The 7,769-nt window shown below is 46.0% G+C and overlaps 1 protein-coding gene across 1 annotated transcript in view; it reads right to left on the bottom strand.

Annotated features, from left to right (window-relative positions):
• The window catches only part of gng8 (guanine nucleotide binding protein (G protein), gamma 8), a 757,718-nt gene that overhangs the window by 52,484 nt on the left and 697,465 nt on the right, over positions 1 to 7,769 (bottom strand). The window lies entirely within an intron of this gene.

Below are 7,769 nucleotides of genomic sequence, written 5' to 3'. Positions count from 1 at the left end.
CTGATGTTTTTCTTTTGTATTTTTTCCGTTTTAGCTTTTTTTCACAGCTCCGTAGTCTCTCTTTGTCTCTCTCTGTCTCTCTCTATTTCTGTCTCTCTCACACGTCCAGGTAGTGATGCAGAGCTCCGCTGCAGCCGTGGTGCTGAGTGTTTTTAATTAGCGCACATCCACGGCGGAAGGCCCAGTATGGCGTACGAGCTCGTGATCAGCTTGGCGAGCAGAGTTGGAGAGAGTGGCTGTATCCCCCCGCCTCCCTTTCTCCACCCCCCCCACACCTCCACTGATGACAGTGCTGGGCTACTGCCATCGCCATGGCGATGGGGGGAGTGCATGCGTGAGTGCGTGTGTGCATGTGTGTGTGTGTGTATCTAGGGGGGTGGCTGAGGCCTTTCATTATTAATGTGCACCGCGGCGTCCTTACCTCCTCTGAGCCCGCACAGCTCACTGCCTGACCTGCCATCCAAGGGAGATGGGAGTGGGGGAGGTTGGGTTAGGAGGAGTGGAGGGGGGGGCTGAGATAAAGAACGAGAGGAGTCGGCGAGAAAAAAGCAGCGTGCATGGAGCAAAGCCTCCAACTTTAAAGAAGAAATTAGTTTTACCTGAACAGCGTAGACAGAAAGACAGGAGATGCAAATTAGATTAATAATTAAAGTTGGAGGAGGATTTTAGGTGTGGCTGCACCTGCCCGCTGAGGTGGAGCAGGGTTTGTGTGTGTGTGGGGGGGGATAAGTGGCTAGGTCAGGCGGTGGCGGCTGCCTCCATGCAAAGGGGGCGTTCGGCTCGGTGAGCAAGCCTGTCACACCGGGAAAATCCTGGAATCTTATCAGCGCCTCGCAGACACTGAGCCGCGCTGATCTACTCACCCTCATCGCCAGCAGACGTGCCCTTCCCCCCACCCAAAGGCCCCCACTTCGCGGGCCGGCCCCAGCTCGTCGCGTTCACCAGCCCGGTCGCACGGGAAGATAGCAAGAACCGATGCGGTCCAATTGTTGTTGGAGGGAGGAATGTGGCTTGTAAAACGGGACTTTGACAGGAAAGGAGGCGTTCGAAATTAGTTGAGAAAGGAACTTTTTGAAAGAATGGTGAGGGCCCCTCCTCTGGCTACTAGTGTCGAGAGATGTATACTGTTGTGAAAAACAAATATGCTCACATAGCTTTGCTACTGTTGTGAACTGAGTAACTAAAAAAATGCTAAATTAGCCAACGATCAAAAGAGATCTTCAGAAAAGATGGACAATTTTTGAACACCAGAAAGTTATCATGTGTTTTAAGCTGGTTCAAGATACGCCCTTGCCACAAATCATTTTTGTAGCTGACAACATCTCTCTTAAAATTCACAGCAATTCTCTTAAGAAAAAAAGCCAGTGTTGAAGACTATTTTGTTTCTGTTGCCATGGTCATCAATGCTTCCATTTTCACAATCCTCCATGTCCTTGTTTCTTTCCCTCACCTTTGAAGACCAAGATCTCAATCAATCGACTTTCCTCATTTGTGCAAGCTGAAATAAATAATGACTATGACTTAGTAAGAAATAGAAAATATGTTTTCAAATCTAGGGAGGAAAACCTTAAAGCAACTATAAAAATAACAGCTATAAGTATAGATGCAGTTCTTGAAAAAAAAAATACTTAAGACATTCACTCCCATTGACAACTATAGCCGTCCAAAATATAACACCCTGGAACACCGGCACGGTCCAGCACAACATTCTGTCCCAAAGTCAATCAAAAATTTGATACTATTAAGATAGTATCGTTGCTATACATCCCTGGCTAGTCATGACTTAGTAGCTAGCGTATGTCCCGATGAAGGTGACATTTTGGTCGTTATTTTTCTCCATCTTACAAATCATGTTGTAAAAACTGTGAAAGGGCACACATCCACACACGCAGGAAGAGATTAAGTCCAAATCAATCGTTGTGGCTGGACGGAGGAGAGAGATTTCACCCGGGGTTCTCGTTAAGGTCTGACACATGCGGCAAAGGCTTGAGGGAGTGTTATTACCAGGGTGATGCTTGATAAGACGCTCGTTTTTTCCACGCCGCGTCCCACGGGAAAACGCACCGTGCAGCCATGGAAACCGTACGGCTAGGTGTTGTGCTATAATTGGGCCGACGTTTTTCACGGTGCTGCCTCGCTGCCAGGTACGTCTTCACGTGTGACGTTGCAGTCAAGCCGCAGTGAAGAACGGGACACCTTCAAGGATGTGAGCTTACTTTTTAGGTTTCTAGGACAGATGTCACCTCCCCGTGGTTTGGAACACAATATGGTTTGTTTGGATTTGCGCACCTGAGTCAGAAACGATGGCGTAATATGGCGGGAGGGAAAAGAAGGGGGAGGGCAGAGGAGGGCGGCCAATCCCTGCTCAGTCTCTGTAACTTGGTTGATGACATCAATTTCCCGGGTATCGATGGCTTCCCTGGCCCTGAGCTACATTCCCTTGTGCACTTTGCATGCTGCGTGCTTTGTATAGCAGGACATGACTCACACTCTCGAGCGCCTTTTCCCAATCGTTGCATGTCCGGCATGTAACCCTACTCATTTTTTGGAAACGCACTCTATGAGGGGAAAATGCTCACTTCATTAATTTATCACTTCAGGGCTTGTCGAGAGTTCTTATTTGGAATCACAATTTTAAATCTTAATTTTACCAAGACAAAAGCTAGCTTGAAACTTGTTGTCTTCCTCACACTTTCGAAAAACGTGTGTTACTGAAAAAGCGAGACAGTGCAAATCATCCAGGTAGCATGATGTCATTATTGAATTGTCATGCCGTTTTTAAATAGCCATTCAAAATTTAAGAGCCTCAGTTCCGTCATAATTATGTCACCCTCAGCGTCGTTATTGGCAATCATTTTTCTGTCAACCCTAAACCATCCAGAGGTTTAAAAATGTTGGGGCTGTGGTTACTCCGGCAACAAGGAGGTGTTGGGCTTTGCGTCAGGCCTGGAACAAGTCAAGGTGGAGACGAGGAGATGGAGTTTGCTCGCGATGCCCAAAGTCTGCGTGTTTGTTCTGCTGAGATCGGAAACTGGCCTGTGGCGTGTACGCATCCCCGCTTGCTTTATCTCTGCACTCTTGGCACGCGCCATCCAAATTAATTGCCTCGCTGTGAGGGATAGCGCAAGATGGACAGGAAGCGGCAGAGAGGTTCAATCCTTCTATTGGAACCGACTTTCTACAAGAAGAATGAGTTGAAAAGCTAGCTCCCATGTGACCCGTGGTCATGGTTTCCCCTTTAATGACCCCCCACAAATATTCTCTTGGGTTTGCAGGACAATCAGCTGTCGCTGCATCTTATTTCTAAATCGACCCCCCCAAAATAAAGCTTGTGTAATGCACACGAATAGCGTCACAAAAGAAAATCACACTTTAACTGTAATTTATAAGAACATCAAATATCTAATATACTTGACCATTGCAAGAAATGTAATATTCTCATATTTATGCATATAATGCAACCTTGTCAATTGACACTGACAGCAGCGCTAATGCTACTAGCAAGAGCGCTAGTCATGTCAGCTCTGCACATGTACTGGATAATGAACTATTTAGTATTTTGGATTGAAAAAATGCTCTCTACTCAACTGGGGTTCATTTCAGTCACAAAGAGCACACACACGCGGCAAGATAGGTGGCAGTCGAAATAAACACGATTGTAAATTCAATTGTGACTTCTACTGAATAGAAGCAAACAAATAGTGCCACACTTAAGAGGTTGAGTATGTGCTACTTTGACTGTTTGTGTACTAGAAAATCTCTAAGGCCCTCTCGGGCAGTTCACTGCTGTGTTTACTGGCGCGACATTGAAGCCACGATAGGAAATGGCCTCGATGAGATAAAACCCGCTTTCTGCGTGCTTCTCTGCAGGGTTCTCTCTCTCTCTCTCGCGGGCACGCACACACATGCGTGCACACGCACACATAGGTCCATGTGCCATGCGAGGTGGGGGTAGAGCAGTGTGGGCTGGAGGACAACGATGGCCCACAAGGTCAGCATATAAGGTTGTTGTTTTTTTTTTCCCTTCCCTCGCCCAGCCCAGCCGAGCCGAGCCGTGCGCCGCCTCCCCGGGTCTCTCCTCTATCTGGTCAATATGGCCACGCAGCTTCTAGCGATCAATGTAGGGTCAATACCTTTCAGACGCCTGCTTCTTTGTGCGCTCACTGATTTAGCTACCACCTACCCAGACCATCCTTTTTTTTTTAACCTTTTCTTTTCTCGCTCACCGTATTTTTATGACCCGAGCTCTCACTTAAATACAGCGACCTGCTGAAATTAAAGACACGACGGTAAATCAGAAGGGCATAAAGTAAAGCACCCCATTGGGAAAGTTTTTTTGCTGACATGTTGACTTTTATCCTCGGATACGTTGCCACGCATGTTCAATAGCTTCATGTAGTAGCGAAAAACCACACACGATTGAAAATGCAGCCTCTGTTGGCGTTTGAAAAAAAAGCACCCCCAAATCCACAGGTGAATACCCAATCCCCCTGTAGATGGGGCTAGATTAAGTCTAAAAGATCCAACCTGTGATATAAGAGTGCCTGCACACACTCAGTCAGGCGTGCTATCAGGTGACCTGCGTGAACATGCAAATGACAAGAAGTCCGACAGCAGACCTGCAGCCTGAAGCCGAAGCGGCTCACAGCGTCGAGCGTGCGTGCTTCTCTCGCATCGATTCCGTCTTTAATGTACAAAGACGCTCTCGGCTTAGCGCTTCGTTAGGACGCCGCTCTTCCAGACTGACTCAGCTCAGCAAGAATACATGCATGCATATTAAATGGAACAGGCCTAATAGGAAAGTGACTGAATTTAAAACAACAGTCAATGGAAAGCATGGAATATACAGGGAGGCCTAAGCGGTGGTTAAAAAGATTTCCCATTGACATTTGGCCTAAAAAAGTTTGGAAAGACGCCTCCCTGTTGTTTTCGAGGATGCAAAACACTGTTTGCGTGTGGAGGGAAGCCCAAAACACATTCGCAACCTCAGCCAAAGCTTGTTTGAGTTACAATGTGCTCTCTTGGGCAAGATTTTCTCTACATAGTTCAAATAACAAACATGGAATCAGGCCTCCTCCAAATGTGGATGAAAATGTTATGATGATTCTGTCAACATAAGCTACTTATATGAGTACGTATTTATTCTTGCTTCAATCTATTTTCTTTCTCACAGAAACTTGTGTCAAATGACTGTTCCTCGAGGTCACATGACCGCACAAAGACATTTGGCGCAACGCACCCTGTTTCCGTTTGTCAAGGCGAGATTTTCAACACAGCTCTCATTGGAGTGTGCAGTTGAACGGAATGTGCAATTTCGTTCTCATATGCGTTGCGCATCAAAGATTAGTGTTGAACATAGAGCAATTAGATCAACTTTCTCGTCAGCACACCACACAAACTCTCCAGTATTTTCATCTCATCCGACAACTACTTTTGATCAAGGAATCGAAACACTGCTGTCTTGAATTTGACAGTAACGTGGCTATTGCACCCTTTGAACCGACAACAACGGTTGACAAACATCTTGCGTGTAGATGTGACGGATGATTGGAAGGCACCCGCGGCGTCCGCCGACATTATGGTAATTGTCATTACTGGGGTTGGAGTGCGTGCGTGACTGACGCCATTAGGGAAAGTGCAATTACAGTAGGCTTTGGTGACCTTGCTGACTCGTAGAGGTCAGGGATTCTCATTAGAGCATGGTGGAAGGCAGCCCAGTGTCTCCACTCTGCCAATCAATAAGAGCGGAGCGTGGTCGGCGCTAATCAGAGCTTTGACGCAGCCTCACGCCCCCCCCCCAACCTCCACGCTCCCATCGCCACACATCTCTGCCGCGCTTCCTCTGTTCCACCTTTTAGCTCTCTTATTACCACGGCGAAAGAATCATTTTGCTCTAGCATGGCGGCAAAGCTGTAAGCTGCCTTGGACAAAATTGCGCGGAGGAAGTCGCAAAAGACACAGAAAAAAATGCAGGTCAAGCATTTTAAATTATGTATTGGGCATCTTAGCTTATATGTAGTATTTATTTACATGACTGCATCAGCTGTTATGTTGGTGGTTTAGGAGAAGTAATCAATCCATAGATTCAAATAATTAATAATCGATTAGTTACTAGGTTTTGGTTCTCGACTTTTGATATGCCAGATTTTTGGAGAACTTTTGATTCGCCCGCCTGCTGCTGCTCTGTGAAGCAGTTCAGCCAGGCCAACACAGCGACACAGTCTTCACGTATCCGCGCACCCGGGAGCAAAAAAAAAAGATGGTACTGGATGCACGTAGTGGTTATCCTCGCTAGCTTTGGCTATTCCGATCGCCGTTAGTCTTAAAATATTCATACCAACGGGACCACGGGACTGGCGGTGAGGAACGAGGGCAGTGAATTGAAGCTCTGTGTTAGTGGCCAAAATGTTATGTCCAATGATGGGTGGGAATAACTATGCGGCAACAAGAACTTTATTCATAACACGTTACGAAGCAGCCAACATCATGACGCTTGTTTCACTTAACGATCTTGCGTCATAACACTTCTCGTACTACGGCAAACAGTCCCAGCACAACTATGTAAAAATATTTGACTGAAAATGAGTTGTAATTTCATTCTCAAATTTAATAAAACTACACGTAACTTTTTTTTTTTTGCTCCTCAATGGCTCCTCAAATTTAATAAAATTACATGTAACATATATATTTTTTTTGTTCCTCAAAGACCTATTGGACCAAATTACATTTTTGACCTGGAATAAAAGCTGAGTTTTTTATTAGGGTAGCATGGAAAAAGACGTGGAAATAAATGAGGCTGGATATTTTTTTTTTTTTAAACCCTCTTTTTTTTTTTAAGTGCGGGTCTAGTAGAGGGATAAAACAATTTAAAACAAAGGCTCACTGAGTGCATTTTATGGAAAAGGTGATAAATATGTGACATGTCGAGGCAGCGCACACATTGATGAGCCACAAAGCCGCAGCTACGTTTCATGAAGCAGCCTGACGACACAGCGTCCGTCCATTGGCTGCCTGTGGTCGCTCGTAATGGATTGTAAAGCTCGGTGCAGTCACCCCCCCACAACTACCCCACCCCCCATCAACACGCACACACACGCACACACGCACACACACACGCACAGCTACCTCCAGGCAATACTGCATTCAGCTCGCACTCTAACGCTCTGCTTTGCTCTCCCAGCTAAGCTAAATCCAACTTCTCTGGTCATTGCCCACATCACCAATACCTCCCAAAATGGGAAAATGTCCTACAGACTCAGCGTTGGTCTCGACCAGATTTTGGAATGAAAAACTCACAAGACCGTGAATAGAGTACTATCCTAGTTTGTTCAACTAGAAAAAAAACAACAACCATGTTTAAATACAGTTTGACGCCTCAGATTTTTGAGAAGTGGGATGGTTACCTACAAGGCCATCATGTCCAGTAGGAAAATGTGACCCCTGTGCAGTAGACCCCAGGTGACACTTGGGAATTTGGAATAGTGCAGCAGACCAGAGCATGCTGTCACTCCAGTTGTGCACGTGATCCGGATTCCATTCCAAAGAGATGGAATCTTTCATCTTGTGGTCAGTGTAGATGTCTTCCAACCCCTTCGACCGGGTTTGAATCTGAGTTTGTTCCTCAGGGTCCTGTGACAAATGATGTTAAAAGTTAACTCGATGGTTTGTGCAAAGACATCCATCACTTGGAATTTGGAAAGATTCAGGGCAGGTGACAAGAGACGGACGACAAGGATGTCGCCTGCTTCTTGAAGGATAGTGGGATCCAA

Source organism: Syngnathus acus, chromosome 14, assembly GCF_901709675.1.
Source record: "Syngnathus acus chromosome 14, fSynAcu1.2, whole genome shotgun sequence".
NCBI classification, from domain to species: Eukaryota; Metazoa; Chordata; class Actinopteri; order Syngnathiformes; family Syngnathidae; genus Syngnathus; species Syngnathus acus.
The sequence above is the reverse complement of the archived record's forward strand: the minus strand, read 5'-3'. Positions and strand labels throughout refer to the sequence as shown.